Raw genomic sequence first — 19,815 nt, forward strand, 5'->3', positions numbered from 1 at the left:
CTGCACCACAGTTTATTTCTCACATCAGATACCTATGCACATACTTTGAATGACCATATATACAAATATTTAAGGTTTTGAATGTGACCAACAGAATTTTTTTTTGCATATATGTTCTCTAGGTTGGGTTGACAATAACCCTACTCACAGAGGGACAAATATATCTAAACTGTTTTATTATTTTTGGCTTTATTTATTTATTTATTTAAGATTGGGTTTTTTTTTATTATGTTATGTTAGTCACCATACAGTACATCATTGGTTTTTGATGTAGTGTTCCATGATTCATTGTATCTAAACTGTTTTAATAACATTCATAGTAGAGAAACTCATCTCTCAGAAGTATGCTCAAGGGAGTGGCAATGAGAAGTTAAAGAAATGGCATCAAGTTCTCAATATTCATTTATTACTTTTTCTCAAAGTGAAGCTGTATTTTCAAAAACCATCTTCAATTTTCATCTGTATTCAGTTTCAACCGCTTATCCTTAAAGATTATAAATTTGCAGTATCTTCTGATAAAAAAAGTGGATTCAAAACTAGTAAATTTCCTAGAATGGATCTTTTGAAAGAAAATAAAATTCAAAGCATCTTATCAAATCTGGAAAGTTTTCAGTGGTTGCTTTTTGCAAGTGTGCAATATTGAGATGATCACTTACTTCATGGTTAATTATAGTTAAATGATGAAAAAGTTCAGAATGATCTGTAGAAACCAGTTTTTGAAGCTTTTTACTTTCTTTTTTGCTCTTTTAACTGTCATTGCAAAACATGTTGCATCCTTTTCCTGCATAAAAGTATTACAGTTATTAAAATACAGAAGATATTAGGGAAAAGTAAGTCTGGATGTCCATTTTGCATCACTAAAATGTGGGGACCAAAAGCAAAAAGAGATTTTTCTATAGCTCAAGTATTCTCAGTAGAATTTTTCCCCTTGAGAACCCACCCTTGTATGTCGCCATGCAATGACACTTATTTATGATCAACTCATATGGTAAATAGAATAAAGAGAATATTCTCAAAACTAATGCATTAGCCTTTATGTAATTCACAATTTTTACAGCATCAGTAAGCACACTATTTAAGTCAGCTGATATTTTTCATAGCAGACTTTGTCAGGGAAGGAGGCAATATGTTGATTTACAAGACAGCACAGCTTCTTAATCTGGGTAACTCCTTGAGAATGTTGTCCTCTGCATCATCAGAGCATATTCTTGCAGAAAACTTAATTCCAAACCACATTTGTTGACAAAAAAAATAGATTTGATTAAAAATTAAAATGATTGCAAAAGGTAACAAAGTATATACAAAATAAATACTTATATTTTCTCATTATTTATACACATTTGGTTTGCCGTTGACACCTTAAAATATCACAAGTTGTAATGGACATTACCTTTTTGTGTTTTAGTACACTTCCTTTTTCTGTTACACATTATAATCAATCAACAGTGTTCCAAATGGCTTCCTTGGTTTGACTGGAGCATCATCACATCTTCTGCAAAAAAAAAAAAAAAAGTGTCTTCTTTCCAATATTTATACTTCTTATTTCTTTTTCCTTTGTAATTATATTTTGTAGTACATCCAGAATTATATTAAACTAGTTTTTCAGTTTCAGCACTATTGGCATTTTGGGTTGGATAGTTTTTACTGTGGAGGGAGGAGTGGACTCTCATGTGCATTGCAAAATATTTAGCACATCTCCGGCCTCAAGCTCCTAGATGCCTGTGGAGACATGATGTGTCTCAAAAGGTGAGTTAGGAGTATGTAAGTAAGAGAGCAAAGAGAATAGCAGTAGCAATTAGGAACCTGGATATTGAAGGGTGGGATTGAAGGGTGGAGGAGTGTAATCGATTACTGAGGCCCTCTCAGATGCTTTCTAATTTGTAATTTGTGAATATTTATTTGCATAGAAATCAGTTATACAGTATAATTTCATCTATGAAAAATACAGAGATAGAACGTGTCTAGGAAAAATATTCAAAATTATCAGGGTTGCTATTTCTGAGTGGAGGATTCACTGGAATTTTTTTCAACTTTAAAAATGTATATTTTTATGGGGTGCCTTGGTGGCTCAGTCAGTTAAGCTTCTGACTCTTGGTTTCTGCTGAGGTCATAATCTCAGGGTGCAGAGTCTGCTTGAGATTCTCTCTCCCTCTCCCTCTGCCCCTCTCACTTGTGCTCTCTTTCTCTCAAATAAATAAATAAATCTTTAAATAAAATAAAATAAATTTTGCCATCTTCTGGATTCATTTTTTAAAAATCAATAATATGTATTTTTATAATAAAATAATACCATTTAAAATATTAATTTACAAAGCTTGATAGATGCTGACTAATCATAATTATGTTAAAATCCAGATCTTTAAAAAGTCTAGTAAAATATTAAAGCCATTTGTTTATGAATTGTAGAAATGTCTTATTCATACTTTCCAATTTTCTTGCAATAAATATGTGTTACTCTTTTGTTGGAAGCAATTTTGATTTTTTCAAAAGATTTTTTATTTATTTTTATTTATTTGCTAGAGAGAGCACGCATGAGAGAGAGAGAGAGAACATGCATGAGAGTGCAAGCAGGGGGAGCTGCAAACAGAGGGAGAAGCAGGCTCCCTGCTGAGCAAGAAGCCCGATGTGGGGCTCGATCCCAGCACCCCAGGATCATGACCTAAGCCAAAGGCAGATGCTTAGCTGACTGAGCCCCCCAGGCGTCCCACAATTTTGATTTTTTTAAAGGAAATATTTTGCAGATAGATTTTGACCAAAAGCTCTGAAGCATGATTATAGGAATAAGTTGCTAAACATAGTAAACATCTCCGCAAGTATTGTTAAGCAAAAAAACCCTGAAAATGTCCTAACTTGTTTTGTAATCCACTTTATCTCCTAGGAAATAAAGACAGCAAATGGGTAATTTTCTATTACGAAAGCAGGAAGAGCTACATAATTTTCAGAACTCCATGCAAAATGAAAATGTAGGCCTTTTGTTCAAAACTTATTAAGAATTTCAAGATGGTGACAGCAGAGCACTCGAAAAATGTGGGACCTTTCTGAGCACAGGACTCGGTGTAACGACACATAAAGCAGGGCCTGCCAGTAGGAATAATTTCTTCACTTACCAAAGGAGAAATGGCAGGCCTGGGAGAAAACATTCATTTCATAGTTCATGGTAGCCAATGAAAGGTATGCCCTCGATTTTAGAAAGATGGGCATAAAAAAAGAATCAGAGAAAAAGTAGGCATGACTTCATGACATGAATCTATGAAACCATAGAACCTCAATTTCAGAGAGTTGGGAAGTTCTTGACAATTTAATTCTGATGTCATAATTGCAGGTGAGAAAATGAGGAGCGGGTATATGAAAAAGAAAACATGCTGATTCTTCAAGATGGGGTCAAATTTCAAACACTTGTGTACAAGATAAAAACAGGGGCAAATAACCAAAGGAGAATGTCGAGGGTTCTATAGTCCTACAGAAAAACCTCAGGGTGGCCAAAATTCAGAATGATCTGAATCTTGGGTGGGAGAGTTTACATACACACAAAAAGTGGGTCCTTATACCTTATATTATGAGCAGAAGGAAAGGCTAGCAGTTGAAAGTTAGTGAATATAGGCTGAATGTGAAAACTTCTGGATAATAAAATAACAGGGATAATTTTGCAACTGATTAATTAGCCAAACTATGAGAGTCCTGAGTAGCAGCTGGGAGTTAACCTGAGGGAAATTTTTTGGTACATTTTCCAAGATTGTGCCCTGTTCTCAATGTATCAGTGACGTACATGGAGAGACTAATGAATTAGGTGAAACTTGCTAGAAGCTGAGAGATGGCTAATATTTTTGGTGACAGAAAAATTATCTTCAATAATCTTGATAAATAGAATCATAAGTCAAATTTACTAAGAGGAAGAAAAGTAAGTATAAAGTATTGAAGCTCTATTAAAAAATCAGCTGCAAAAATACGCAATGAGAGAGACATGACTTACCAATAAAAGACTTCAGGGTTTAGAAAAGTCCAAAATTGATGTGATTAGGTTAATCATAGAGGGATACTATTTAATAACAAGTGAGTTAACAGTGCTCTGGTTAGATCACACCTGAAGTATTGGGTACAATTCCAAGGGCCACGATTTAAGATGGGAACATTTGTAAAATGCAACCACAAAGAAGAGGTTGAAAATGTGAGCATAACTAAATCATAGTGAATATGTGGAGCAAGAGGAACTCTCACATCCTACCAGGGGTTGATGATGTAAACTGGGGTAACCTCTTTAGAAGGCATTTTGATCTTATCTAGTAAAACTAAGGACATGCATAGCCTACGACATAGCATTGCAGCTCCTTGGTATACACCCTAGAGAAACACATACTGTTCTGTACCAGGATACATGATCCGGAAGGTTCACAGCACCACTGTGCATAATACGACCCTACTGGGGAGATTTCCAATGTGCCTCAGCATTAGCATGACTTTAAGCCCGGTGATGGGTATTAAGGAGGGCACGTACTGAATGGAGCACTGGGTGTTATATGCAAACAATGAATCATGGATCACTACATCAAAAACTAATGATGTAATGTATGGTGATTAACATAACATAATAAAAAAAAAGAAGAAAAGTGCCCTATTCTTTCACTGGCACACAATATGAAAAAAAAAAAAAAACAAATTACAGTTACACACAACAGTAGCATCAATTTTGTAAATAGCATGTGGAGCAAAGGAATCAAGGCACAAATGGATCTGTATACTGTATAAATCCATTATACAAAGCTCAAAAAAAAAAAACCAGACAAAAGTAAGCTGTAATGTTTAATATATATAAAATTCACAAATTTAAAAAGATGAGGGCTTCAAAATCCTAAGAAGAAGTTTTTAAAAATCTCATGGTTTAGGGGCACCTGGGTGACTCATTCGGTTAAGGAGCCAACTCTTGATTTCGGCTCCGGTCACGATCTCAGGGTCCTGGGAGGGAGCTCCATGTCGGGCTCCACGCTCAGCAAGGAGTCTGCTTGAGGATTCTTTCTCTCCCTCTCCCTCTGCCCCTATCCCTGCACTCTCGCTCTCACTCTCTCTTCCTCTCTAAAATAAATAAATATGTAAATCTTTTAAAAAATCTCATGGTATAAAAATTAGGAAGGGGAAGACTCATAGGAAGGCTGATAAATATCTTCAGATATTTTAAAGGTATTATGCTATACTGGAAATTTTGGTTTTATTTATTTCATATTACTTTTGTTCTGGGTTCTGAGACTCTTTTTCCTAGAAATCAATCCTTTCAATTCAATTTCCTCTCCTCACTTCATTTATATGGTTGATGGTGCCCATTTTAAATGTGGTGTGACTGTCCCCCCTCTCCCCACACATAGCCACAGAGGATTAGCCAAAGAATACCTGATTCAAATTAGGTCATAGGAGTCCATTCCCTAGAAAGGTACAGTTACAACCCAATAAGGCAACAAGAGCTTACTGACTGAAGTTACAGGGTAAACTGATTCTATAGAAGCCATGTATTATTACAGAGTCACTTTCTCCTAAGGAACATACTGCCGTGTGCCTGCAGGGGTTTAAGGATGGCCTGAATGATTCAAGAAGCGATGTAAATAGCAGACAGAATATAAGAACAGACCAAACATTTCAATTAAAAAAAAAAACCTGCAAAGTTTCTTAAACACATAATATAGATGCATGATCTCTTTTCCCCATACCCTCTCTCTTAACAAGTTGAAATGCCCCTATTTAAGTAGCTTTTCCTTAAATTTAAAACATTTCATTCTTCTCTTCAAACCTCTAACCAACACAGCTAGTATAAAATTCATTTTACTCCCATTTAGGTTTAAGAATGGTTATAATCATTATGTTGTCTTTTATTCTCTTTAACCTCTCCATATTTCACACCTTGACTTTAACTGGGGTGAGCATGTTTATCATTTTGTGCCTTCTATCTTCAAACTTCCAACTCCTATTTTTTTTTGCTATTGTACCTTTTGTTCCCTTAATAATGAAAAAATAATATGTAAACAGAACATACATGCTGACTTTAAATGCCAGGATTATATTTTCTAAGATGAGGAACCAACACAGTAGAGCTAACATTGAATAAACAACACTAATTATTACTGACAGATTTGCTTCGGTGGATGGGCACAGAAATTCCTCAAGTCAAAACTCTCATTAATCCATTGAAAAAAATGTGTGCTGAAATTTAGATTGTTCCTGTAATGATAAAAATTATCCCTATGTTGAATAGCATTATTCAAAAAGAGAGAGAAATAATAAGAGATGGGATAAATGTACATTATGTATCATCCATTATTTGAAATAATCAAGTAGTTAATTCAACTGTAGGATGGAAATGCAGTGGTCTTTTATAACATAGGACTTTTTGGTATATGTTTAAGGTGAGAGAGATACTTTCCCCCAATTTGATTTTTATTTACCTGTTATCTGAACATATCCACTGGAGTATTTCAGTTTGGGGTAATAATTTTCATTCTTCTTTTTTTCTCCAGCCTTTATTGTCAATAGAAAAAAAACACTGTCAAAATAAAACTGATACCCATAATGATTACATTTTTTTCTATTCTTCACAAATGAATTAAATAATCACACATTTAAAAATTCCTCCATTTAAAATATTCCAAAATATTCTAGGACCCCTGGGTGGCTCAGTTGGTTAAGCATCTACCTTCGGCTCAGGTCATGATCCCGGAGTCCTGAGATTGAGCCCCATGTCGGGCTCCCTGCTCAGCAAGGAGTCTGCTTCTCCCTCTCCCTCTGCCCACCGCCCCCCTGCCACCAACTCATGCTCTCTCACTCTCTCTCCCAAATAAATTAATAAAATCTTAAAAAAAATATTTCAAAACGTTCTGGAATTACTATTTAATATTTGAATTAGGGAATGCTAAAGTGGAAATAGAGGAAGAGAAAGATTTGTATAATTTTGGCATTGAAAGTCCATGCAGTTCAATGTATTGGGGTGTTTGTGGTAGGCAGCCTCTAAGAAGCCACCTAATAATCCCTACCTTATAATATTCATGTGTTATCCACTCCTCTTGAGTATGGGGTAGATGTATCAACTCACTTCTAATGAACAGAATATGGCAAAGTCATGTGATACAATTTCTTTTCTTTTTTTTTTAAAGATTTTATTTATTTATTTGAGACAGAGAGAGTGAGAGAGAGAGCACAAGAGGGGGTAGAGTCAGAGGGAGAAACAGACTCCCTGCTGAGCAGGGACCCCGATGCGGGACTCGATCCTGGGACTCTGGGATCATGACCTGAGCTGAAGACAGTCACTTAACCAACTGAGACACCCAGGCACTCGATGTGATATCATTTCTAAGACAAGATTAGAAAAAGGCTGTGAGCTTCCATCTTGAGCATGTTCTCTCTTGCTCTCTCTTGGATTTTTCATCTGGTAAAACCCAGCTGCCATCTTGTGAGACAGCCCTGTGGAGAGGCCCTTAAAGCATAGGACTGAGCCTGCCAACAACACATGGGTAAGCTTAGAAGTGGATCCCATCTTAGTCAAGCCTTCAGAAGAGAGCATAGCCCTAGCTGATGGTTTGACTGCACCTCTGTGAAGGCACACTGCTAACCTACATGCCTAGATTTCTGATCCATAAAAACTGTGAGATGATAAATGTTATGAACTGCTTACTTTGGCAGTAATTTGTGATGTAACAACAGGTAGCTAATACAGTTTTACCAACAGTGAGATTTGGGGAAAGGGTATATTTGATAATATTCTATGCATAATTTTACCTAGAAAATTAAAGCAAAGGGGTTGAAGTAGATAGAAAAATGTCCCCACCAAGATGTCCATGTTCTAATTCATGGAACCTGTGAATAGGTTTTTTTACTTGGCCAAAGGGATTCTGCAAGTGTAATTAAATTAAGATTCTCAACATGGGGAGATATCCTGGATTATCCAAGTGGGCCCAATGTAATTGTGAGGGTCATTAGGAAGTGGAGGTAAGGGAATCAGAGTCAGAAAAGGAGATGTGACATTGGAAAGAAAGGTTGGAGTGACATGCTTTAAAGATGAAGAGTCAGGAATCAAGAAATGCAGGTGGCCTCTAGAAACTGGAAAAGGTGCCAGAATGGATTCTTCCCTAGAGCCTCCAAAAGGAAATGGTATGTACAGTTTTCCCTCTTGAAATATAGGTAACCCAGGATAAAAATGTTTTTAACATCTCTCACTGTGTGCCCTTAGATTCGGGTCACCAGACACTTTTAACCAGATGACTGGGATAGGGTTGTTTTCTCTTCCTTGAAGGTTTTGCTTTTTAAAAGATAGAGAGAATTGTGTTTTTCCTCCACCCTTTTCCTTTCTAGGTACATTTAAATGCAAATAAATGCAAATTTAAATATGGTCTCCAGGTATAAAACCTCCTGCATTAGGTTAAAGACAGGAAGAACATCCAGTAACTATGCATAGTGTTTCATCTATTTCAATTGTTCAGTGTATCAAATAATCATTTATGGAAAAAGAAAGAGAATAGGACAAAATTTTGGGGGAAAAAGTGGTTATCTGCCAAAACTTGGTAGTCGGACTGCAACTTGTCTTGGCATCTTGGCCTCCAGATACAAATCTGAGAATGGATTTTGATCAGCACAAAAGCTGAAAGAAACCACAGAAGAAAAGTCCATACCCTTGGTCTAATGGAGGAGAAAAAGAAAAACAAAAAGCTTTCTAAAGACTGAGAAGCAAAGCACATTTGTGGAAAATCACGAATTAATAATCTGAGAAGAACATTTTTAGAAGATGCTGGCACTTTAATCAAATAGAAGTTGAGATGACTTCTTTAAACCAGAAATAGACAGACATATGAAAAAAACCTACCAAAATAAAAAGGAACAGTTCAAGACGAAGAAAGAGAAGAATAGGGAGTGAAAATTTTTCAAAAAACTAGACACGTCATAAAGGAATTAAAACCCACATGATAGGGAATGAAAAACATGATGTGAAAAGCTGGAATCGACAGCTAGGATGTTCTCCTGAAATGCAAAGAAAGTAAGGAGGACAGATGTGGAATGGAGAGAAAGAAAATCTCAGAAAAAGAAAATGACTAATTCATAAGGAAGAACAAAAACTCTGAAACAATGATCAGAAACTTTCCCAGAGCTAAACATATCTACAGATGCATTTTTAATTTATCCATCCTACAGGCAGAATGCATGAAAAGAAATCTACATCAAAATACATCTAACAAGACTTTTATTTGCAAAGATTAGAAAAATAGTCTGCAGAACCTCTAGACGAAAACATGTAGTTATGATTATATCGAAAACTACACATATCTTGTCTATGTCTGTATCTGTATCTACATCTATATCCATAACCTGTAAGTAGCCAAAATTCAGGTTAAGTCAAGCTTTTTCTTCTGCAGAACCATATGCAAGAAAATTCTAAGGCAATTAGGGAAACGTGACCAAACATGTTGTCCCAGGCCCAACTGAATATCAATTATAAGGGCAATTAGAACCCACGCTCACATTTGGAAGGGCTCATAAAGTATGTCACCCATGTATTCACCATTCTTTAATGACTAGGAGACATTCATCCAATAATCAACAAATAAAATGAGGAGCACCTGGGTGGCTCAGTCCGTTAAGCGTCTGCTTTCGGCTCAGGTCATGATCCTGGAGTCCTGCGATCGAGACCCGCATCAGGCTCCCTGCTCAGCGGGGAGTCTGCTTCTCCCTCTCCCTCTGCCACTCCCTGTGCTTGTGCTCTCTGTCTCTCTCTCTCAAATAAATAAATAAAGTCTTAAAAAAAAAAGAAAAAGAAATAAAATTAAGTTCATGAAGAATGCCTTTAGAGGAAAGGCAAAGAACATGAAAACTAATGTTTAAAACATATTTGAATTATTTTAACGTGGATGCACAGCTCAATGGAAATTACAAAAGTTATTAATGAAGAAGACAGTAATTGCTCCATAAGTAATATGTTCCAAAGACATGAGTATGCACTTGTGCAGATCTATAGCTAAAAGAATGTTAAAGATCTATATATTACATTAAAAAATAAAACTACCTTTATAAATCCACCAACAGAAAAATAATTAAATCCAATGATCCATATGGCATTATGACGAAATATAGTAAAGATCTTAGGGCAGCATGCTAGAAGACTATCCAATAATATGGGGAAATGGACGTAATATATTATAGTGAAAAAATGCAAGATATAAAACAGTATGTATAAAAGAACCAGTTTTTGTGAAAATAATGCATATGTGTGCATGGAAGGATACTGGAAATTTTCATACTAAATCATTAGCAGTGATTTTCTCTGGGTAATTCTCCTCTTTTAAGATTTATGCATTTTCTAAACTTTCTGCCATGAAATATAGATCACTTTTGAACAAACATCATGCACATTCTCTGCTTCAGCAGTAAAACAGAAGATACAGACCTTTCTTTGTTTCATCAGTTGAAACTTCACCCCAGTCACTGTCAGAAAGAGCAGTACAATATCCAATATCTAAAACCCAAACCATTCTTTTGAGGCAGGCAGACATTCTCTAGCATTTAGGTGGACAGTGTTAAATAGCTAAGGTCACTAAGTCATTCAGCCATCCTGGATACATTCTCTGGTTAATGCAGACCATCGTGCATATTGTGTTAACAGACCATTTAGAATCCAACCTGCTCCAGGCGTCAAATTAAAATTCTTTTAAGATTCAATTTGGTCATTGTTAAGACCTAACCTCAAAATCCTCTGGGCTAGGCTGTTTTGTATTCTGTATAGACATGACTAATTGATCGGAGTTGGCATTCAAGGCATTACCTATTTGCCCTCCTAGGGTCATCACACAGAAGCAGCATTCATTTATTCATTCAATCACTTGGGTATCAGCTGGTTAGTCCGTCCATCAAAAGCTATTTATTAAGTGCCAGACATTGCTGTACCCATTATATCAAAGCACAGTAATAAATGAGACACCCAAGAGACCCACTCTCGTGGAGCTTACATCCTATTGTGGAAAGATGATCAGTAAATAAGTAAACAACTAAGTAAGCAATATCACTTTAGTTAGTGATGAGTGTTCTGAGAAAATTAAACAGAAAAATCTGATAAAGTGAGACCAGGTAATTTACTTTAGACAGGATGATTAGATAAGCTCTCTGAGGAAGTGACATTTCTACCAAGACTGGAATGGCATGTGAGAGTAAGCCATGAGACCAACTGAGAGAAGGGCTTTTTATAGAGGGAACAATAACACAAACCTCCTGGGACAGAAACTCACTGTGTCTAAGGAGAAGAAAGACATCCAGGTGGCTGGTACAGATGAATGAGGATGTACCAGTCACAGTCTAATGAGGAAAGTAATAAACACTTAATGCATTTAAAATAGAGGAAATTAATGTGTAGAACTGGTTGCATGGGTGGTAGGAGAGCTAAGAATCCAGATGGGATGGTGAGGCAACCTGAAGATTAGAAATGGCAAGAAGCCTTTAGCAGCTGCAAGCTGTGAGCACTAAGGGAGTCTGCAGGGGTACCAGGGCCCAGGAAGTACCATGCCGCAGAAGTTGGACTTCCTGACAAGGGCAGGAGCCATGGAGGAGACAGGTCAGAGAAATCAGGGGTGAATATTCCAACACCCCCTTTCCTTCTCTCCCCCCAGTGCCATCCACTGGCAAGATTCAGGTAGAAGCCAGCCAAGGCAAGAGCAGAGCAGGGAATGTGGAAAGAGGGGGTCTGCAGGCAAACAGAATGAACAGGTGCAGGGTGGGGATGAGTGGGGTTGAGGGGAAGTCAGATCAGGTTGAGGGAGGGTTGGGATCATGGTCTAAGTGTGAAGGGAAGCCTTGGAAGATTTCTAGTCCCAGGAGAGAGTGGTGTACAATTCTAAACGTGGGAAGTTTGCTCTTGCCTACAAGCCTTCTGGGTCACATCTCTCTGCGGGGGTTGGTGTACCAGTTGGTTTAATTCCCATCCCAAATGCTGTAGTAATTTATCATAGCAAGAGGCCAACTTCCCAACTACATACTCTTTATCTAAAGTACTCAGAGAAAATACTTGCAGTTCCAGGACTGGTTAGGGACTTCAGTGGCTGGCAGTGTATCATAGTTACAAGAAACAAAGAGAAAATCTGGCCTCAAATCCTAGTTCTGTCATCTACCGACTATTACCGTGGGCAAGTCACTTAACCTCTCTGTGCCTCTGCTCCCCAATCTGCAAAATGAGGCTAATAATACTACCCTACTTGATGGGATAGTTGTAAGGATTAAGCGCATAACCTAGGCCACTGCTTAACCCCGAGAAAATACTTATGTGTGTTTGCTTAACCCCAGCCTTTGTGAAGTGTCCGTTCAAAGTGAGGCCATCAGCATTTGTGACAAATCTTAAGGGATATGCTAAAAATTCAAGTTCTTAAGTCCCCCAAGTCAATGCTTCTTGAAGTGTGGTCCCAAACCAGCAGAAGCAACAGCATCTGGGAACTTGTTAGAAATGTGTATTAATGGGCCCCACCCCAGACCTACTGAATTTGGAGGTGGGGCCTGGCAAGCTGGTTTTACAAGCCTCCCAGGAGATTCTAATGCACAATTGCTGCCCTAGGTGGTAACTTCTCATTAAGCTGGGTAGCCCGAAAGAAACATATCTGAACTGCTCTGATTTAATTTATCATACAAAGGCCTCCAGTGAACTACAGTTCAAAATAGGGAATAAGAAACTATTTATTGAAATGTGTTTCTGCATCCTTTAAAAAATTTCTATTACGCTATTCATACCCCATGTGAAAGTGATTTTTTAAATGAAAAATGAAATATGAAAGGATATATTTCTTATGGCAATATTCAATGTCTTCTAAAAAAAAATCACTGTGTGTGTGTGTGTGTGTGTGTGTGTGTGTGTGTGTGTTGAAGCACTAAATTCCTCCTATGTCAGTGATAGTGTAGGATTGGTTTCCCTTTCATTTTTGTACTGGGGCTTTTTATCCCACACCATTCCCACCCCCTCGAAAGATCAAGGAGTCTGCCTCGAGTCCCAGGTTGTTGGCAAAGCTGTTGCTCTCATGGGACTAGTTTCCAGCAACACAGGCAGGGGACCTTCTGCTGCATGTACCATAGAAGACATGCAGGCAGCCCAAATCAGAAGGTGGACATGGTTCCTTTGTATAAGAGCAGAGGGAAGTCCCCAGGTTTCACGTGGCTGCATCAGGCAGGACCTTCTCTCTGAGACCCGTGACCTCCTCTGTGTTCGTGATGCCCATCCCCCAAAGGCCCTTGTGCAGCCGCCCAGAGATGCGACCCGATTCTCTTCTCTTTCTGATCATTTCCATGGCAAAATTTCAAAAAAAGAAGCATTTCCAAGATTAATATCTCAAGAAATCTTCTCACTACATTCAGAAAACAAAAAACAAAAAAAAAAAAGGAAAAAAGAAAGTTAATCTGCAAACTCATGTTGATCACTCTTGTGTCTCAGTGGTCAAGACTTAGTTTTGAATCACAGTGGTTTCATTTCAAGTAGGTCTTCTGGTGGGAACTATTCATTCTCCCTTCTGTTAAAGATTCTCATTCTTAGATTGTTTTCCTTTAGCATATATGTGTCTGTTCTTGTAAACCAGCCCAAATTCCTTTGGGAAGCAGACATAGTATAAATAATGTATGCCATAACAAAAATCTGGTCTCATGGCATTGTGTCCTGAGGCAAAACTTTGCCAAGTTGCAAATAAACCTGGGCTCTAAAATGCCATTTCTTTTTTTTTTATAAGATTTTTTTTTTTTATTTGAGAGAGAGAGCGAGCATGTGTTTGAGGGAGAGGGGGCAGAAGCAGAGGGAGAATGAGGGAGAGAATCCTCAAGCAGACTCCCCACTGAGCCTGGAACCTGATGAGGGGCTTGATCGCACAACCCTGAGATCAGGACCTGAGCCGAAATCAAGAGTCGGTTGCTCGACTGACTGAGCCACACAGATGCCCTTAAAAGGCCATTTCTTTAAATATAAATGATTTTATTCATTTAATAGAAGTGGTAAAAGTTGAAATCAGATTTCAAGGGATTGACCCAGACCAACCACTTTTCAGTTGCATGACTTGACTTTTTGGAAGCTCAGTACTCAGTTTCCTCTTCAGTAAAATGGGAAGAGTAATATATCCTTCTGATAAAGTAGTTGTGACTTTAGATATATTATATGTAAAGTGCTTGCCATAGTGTCTGGAACTTAACAGATGTTCAATTTAACAGATGATGTCAACTGTTGCTAGTATCGTTACTAATCTTATCATTGTTAGTTACTAGCAACTCTGCTCTAAAAAAGAATTGAGAGCTTCAAAAATATATGGAACCCATAAAATATCATGCATAGAAGGAAGTAAAAAAGATTAAGAACATGGGTGGTTATGATACTCTAGACGGATTCATCCTTTGTTATTTTTTCTGTGTCTCTAACAATCTATCTTTGTCACTGGAATCAATTCTCAAATAATTTTAAAGCTCTTGAGTTTTTAGGGAGCTTACTTTTTGCTTCCTTATTTCCACTAACAGTCTAAATCAAGATTTTTCCAACTATCTAGAAATAAATAGGCATTATTACACACACTCTAAAATACATAGATGTGCTCACACACACACACACACACACACACACACACACACAAGGTATAAATATTACCACATCCAGGCACTAGAAGTCACAAGGTGCAGAATCAAAGTGCCTTTCACTCTTCTAGGGAGAAGGTTCTTATACAACCTGCCCGTTGATTTACGTAAATGACCAGAAAACATCATATAAATCAAGTTACTAGAGAGATTTTAAGAAATCCAGATTCCTGAGCCTTATAGCAAAGCTGCTGAATCAAACTCTCCCAACATGGAAAATTTTTGTTACAAGGTTTTTTTCACAATCTGGCCTCCTCTGTTAGGACGAATAATAACGTTGACTCTAATAAAAAGACATGCTGATGGTTACAACAGGAGGTTTTTCAATAATTCAGTTACAGGGAAGCAACAAGAAGAATCCCATTAGAAGGTGGTGTCAGGGAAGTGATTGTGGTTGACAAGGAAATTAACAAGGAAATTGAGAAGAGCTGCTAAAGGTAAGACTGGAATGGGAGTGGGATTGCTGATTCTTACATCAGCACGGGGCAAATAAAGCTTCCCACAGAGATCCTGTTCTGCAAAACACTGCCATTCACACATAATTTCAGGGGAAAAAACCAGACTTCATGTTGAATGCAACCCCTTTGTATGTAAAGTTGATAAGGAGAGATATTTAGCTGATTTGGTCATTCTGAGTAACTGTTGTGTGCTTCTGGTGAATTCTTCCCCTAAAACTGACTTCCTATATATACACCAAACTTCACCCACACTCTTCTCCAAAAACAAATTTACAGTTGATTTGAAATAGATTTGAACCCCTGTCTTTCTCTCAAAATTTTCTTCAACTCTAAATGAAAAATAAAAGAATGGGTAAGAAATCGATTTCACCAGCATGAAATCACCATACCATACACTTCTGCCTGCTGATGAGAACATGCTCCATCCTGGGTAGCTTCACAAATTGATGCCTTAAAGAAGTGACAGAATTCTACAGGATCTTTCTCTACAGTGATAGTATTTCTTATTATCTTAAAAAATGTAATGACTGTGGGCACTAAAAGGGGCTGCTTAGACTAACAATCATATCATTTTTTTCCATTTTAATCTAAAATTATGGCTTCTCCTTTAGTCATCCTTTAAGCAATTAAAGTCTACTGGTTTAAAAGCATTTCTGCGATTTGCTTTTGTACTTTTTCTTGGAAATTGATTCTGTATTTGTGTTGCTGTGAGGCAAACGATTGAGGCTGAAGTCCCCATGTGTTCATATTCAGTATCTCTGTCCGTGGCACCTCTTACTTCTGGTTTATTGATCCTATTATTTTATAAAGGTTATTCTGATGTCTTTTCTTCAGACTAAAATTACTCAGCTGGTCTCTACCTTTTTTTTCTGTAATTCAAGAGGAAGTAATTTTAAATATAAAAGAACATAACTGGTGATAATATTGGAAATTTCACAGAGCTCTTCCACCGCTGTTCTTACTAATTTTATCAATAGGTGATATTGAAAGCTTGCTAATTGCAAATCACTTGCTAAATATTTTAAGTGCATTATTTCACTTATTCCTCCCTGAAACCCTTCCATGGAGGTGGTAATATTGGCCCCATCTTACTGATGAGGACAGTGAGGTACAGATCTATGAAATCACCTGCTCAAAGTCACATAGGTAATATCTAGAGAGCGGGGACTTGAACCCAAGTCTGATGATTCTAGACCTAACTTTATGTAATACCACGCAATACTACCTTGAGTATTTACCATCATTGTGTAATATTTTTAGTTTTGCAAACTGTAAATATGTAATAGCTGGAATTATGTCCCCCAAGCACCTACTCCCTGGGACCTGTAAATGTGACCTGATTTGGAGAAAGGGTCTTTGCAGATGTAGTTAAGTAAAGGATTTTGAGATCAGATCAGCCAAAGGGCCTTAAATGCAGTTACGTGTATTCTTGTAAGACGGAGGCAGCAGGGAAACAGACAGAAGAGGAGAAAGGATGGTGAACACAGAGGCAGATAATGGAGTGATGTGGCCACAAGCCAAGGAATGCCAGCAGTCATAGCAAACTAATAAATATTCAAGGAACCATGTGTTACTTCACTGATAATTACAGTCTACTGTGAACAGAAGAAAGGAGGTGTCTTGGTGATATCCTTATCTTTTCAATTGACTTATTTTTTCAAGTTGACTCCCTGTTTTCATAGTTCTGTTCATTATTTTGAAACAAAATGAAGGCATACACATTGAAGAGTAAAAATAAAGGACTCTAGAAAGCAGATCGGAGGAAGAATATTAAAGCTTAAGTGTTTCTGTTATTCATTCACAGCTATGTTTCTCTTGTTTTAACTCCTGTCTAAAGCACATCTGATCAGCATATGTCTGGAGCTTGTTCTGTTGGATGTACTTAGAGTTGCTGTTCCTTTCCTGGCCACGCCCTGGTGCTTCGGGCTGGCCCTGTGCTTGAGAAGCAGTCCAGCTTTATTGTTCCCCAGGAACTCCCTCCAGCTGTGATGATTTCCCACAGAGTGTCATCCTAGCAGCCTCTAAAAATGTCCTGCTAAGAAATGCATTCCCCAAAGGTTAGCTTCCCGCTCTTCTGAATTCTTGCTCCTTCCTTCCCCTTTCCTGGGGGAGAGCCTAGGATAAGACAAGAAGCAGGGTATCCCAATGTTACTGATCCTCTCTTTTTCCTCTTGCAGCCTTCCAACCTCACCATCAACTTTTATGCTTCCTTATGTGAGAACAATTCTGCATCCATTAGTTATTTTTATCTAATTTCAGATTCAGATTACTTTATGAAATAACTTGTATTTATAAAAATCTTGATTTTTTCCCCAAGTGTTTGTTGTCTATTTCTTCTTAAATACCCCACAGATACCATAAACTCTGGATCTCCCAATTTGAACTTATCAACTCTGCTTGTCCCTTCCATCTCCTGTTGGCCTTTGGTCCATCAGTGGCTACAGCAGTCACCAGGCTAGACACCTTGGGATGTTATTTATTTCCTCCTTTTCACTTAACCCCACTTTCATCAATGACCATGTTTTGCTGATTTCATTTCCTAACTGTTCCTTAAATCTCTCTCTCCTTCTTTACTCTTTATGCTATGTTCCCATTTATTCTCCCATTGGTTCAAATCCTCACTGGACAAGTCCTCATTCTGGTCACCTCCCCTTAAATCTATTCTTCTATCTGCAACAGAAGATTTATTTATTAAAATTTAATATAATATTTAATTAAATTTATTTATTTGGACTTCTGACCTCTAGAAGTATACAGTGACCGGGAGCGGTGGGCTTAAACAAGGACTGCTATAAGGGTTATGGAGAAATAGGACTGTTATAAACCTTAACAACAGGAAAATGGTAGAACAGAGCAAAGTTTTGATCTAGAGCAAGGAGAAGGGTCAAGGAAGAGGTGCAGACACACACCTTGCCACATATTATATCTGGGGAATCAGAAACCATCTGAAGTTAATGAATCCATTAAAGAGCAATAAATTTATTTTTTAAGTCCCAACATAAGAAAATAAAGACATAAGAAATACACATAACTGATAAACATTAGACAGATGAGCAGGAAAGTAGAGGTAATATCAATGAGCTAAATTTCTCATGTTGAATGGCAAGACGTCAATAGATACTATAAAGAAATAGAAATATAATAAGCATAATCCTTTGTGTTATGGAGAAAAAATGAGAAGAATCGAAATAGTCAACTTATCTGAGGAGATGGCTATGGGTGGGGGACAGGGAGAAGACATATTTTGATTTATATCTGTCTGCCCTTTGAATGTTTTATTTCCAAGTACACCTATTACAATAGTAATATGTGAAACATCACCTCTTTATATGTATTAAGCCAGAATATTTTGATGACAAGGAACAGAAGATAAGCCTAGGTGGCTTCTGCAATTTATCTCATATAAAAGGAAGTCCAGAGTATGTTGAGTCTGCTAAAGGTCTGTCCCATTTCCATGTGGTGAATTGGACCTGCCCTCTCCTATGTGTGGGTATCCTCAGACACACAGCAGGTTTGCCTATCATATCAGTAGGGAATGTTGCTGATGTCTTGCTCAGATCCCCTTCACACTTGTCCCCAAGCTGCTGTGAGAATTGCATTTGGCCAAATAGAAGGCACCCTGTCTAGGAGGTAATGCCCCTTCATTCCAGGGCAGGGTAAGAGAGAGTGGCAACCAGCAGCTAATGACTGACTCACAAGGGAGAACAAAAGGTCAACCCTTTGCCTCAAGGTAGAACCAACTTCAGGTGCAATTTTTGTTCCAGGTTTTCCTGTAGGACAATGCTGAAGCCATTCACCCACTGAGAACACATTCTTGCTTAGCTTTTCTTCTACACCTTTTTCTGCTTCTCTCATTACCACTCTCCAGAGAGCTCGCTCTCAGTAAATATCTTTCATAAAGGTCCACATCGAATTCTTTATCAATTCTTTAGGGAACTCAGCCTAAGATAAAATGTCTGGAGCTCATCCCAGAATCCCCCCCATCTTCCCCCAGCTTCCTCTCCTGCCTCATTTGTTTCACATACCCATGACTAGACCGACCACTGGTGAAGGAAATACTACCTTAGACTATGTATCTGAGATGGAATGATTTGGGGGAATCAATCATTCAAACCATTACAGATATGAGTGGATGTAATCAGCTTTGTAGGAGGATTTAATTTTCCCCATGGTTTACTTGGCATGGGGCACTGGTAGGTGAATTTCTGTGTCCTACCACCCTGAATCTGAAATTGCAGGGAACTGTGATGAGGACACATTAGCTTATTTAACTGAATAAGCTCTTGATAATTTTAGAGAAACAGTTTTCCAGCTCGTCTAATTCTCAGGCAACTCCAAAGTCCTAAGTCTCTAAAGCAATTTTTAAAAATTTTAATGAAAGAACACTACTTCTTTGGGAGATGACTCTACAAAAGAATAATGCCACATTTCATGATTTCCACTGCACAGTGACACATAGTTAAGTTGACAGAGAAAGCTTCGTTTCTTTGCAAAGCACAAATATACTAGGAAATTCTGTGAGATTTAACAACCAGTCTTGTCCTGAAACCATAAGGTCAAGACAAAACATAAAAATCAAAGAAACTCAAACTATTATAAACAAAACTCATGTGAAATGAATTTTTCCAGACATCTAGGACATCATCAGGAACACTAAAACTTAGCAGCTTCTTCAATTTGTGGAAAAGTTAGAAAATTGGAGCAAATGAAGTGACAACATGGGGTAGTTTCTTTCCTAATGTTCTTTCATCTACCTCTC

The 19,815-nt window shown here is 37.7% G+C and overlaps 1 long non-coding RNA gene across 1 annotated transcript in view; it reads right to left on the reverse strand.

The window, feature by feature from the left end:
• Window positions 1–1,388: 1,388 nt before the first annotated feature.
• Window positions 1,389–19,815, reverse strand: part of LOC118545274 (uncharacterized) — a 49,557-nt gene continuing 31,130 nt past the window's right edge. The window contains exons 2-3 of the long non-coding RNA XR_004922022.2: window positions 6,426–6,498; window positions 1,389–1,492 (exon numbers count right to left, since the gene is read on the reverse strand). This is a non-coding gene — a long non-coding RNA (uncharacterized LOC118545274). The remainder of the gene's footprint in view (window positions 1,493–6,425; window positions 6,499–19,815) is intronic.

Source organism: Halichoerus grypus, chromosome 2, assembly GCF_964656455.1.
Source record: "Halichoerus grypus chromosome 2, mHalGry1.hap1.1, whole genome shotgun sequence".
NCBI classification, from domain to species: domain Eukaryota; kingdom Metazoa; phylum Chordata; class Mammalia; order Carnivora; family Phocidae; genus Halichoerus; species Halichoerus grypus.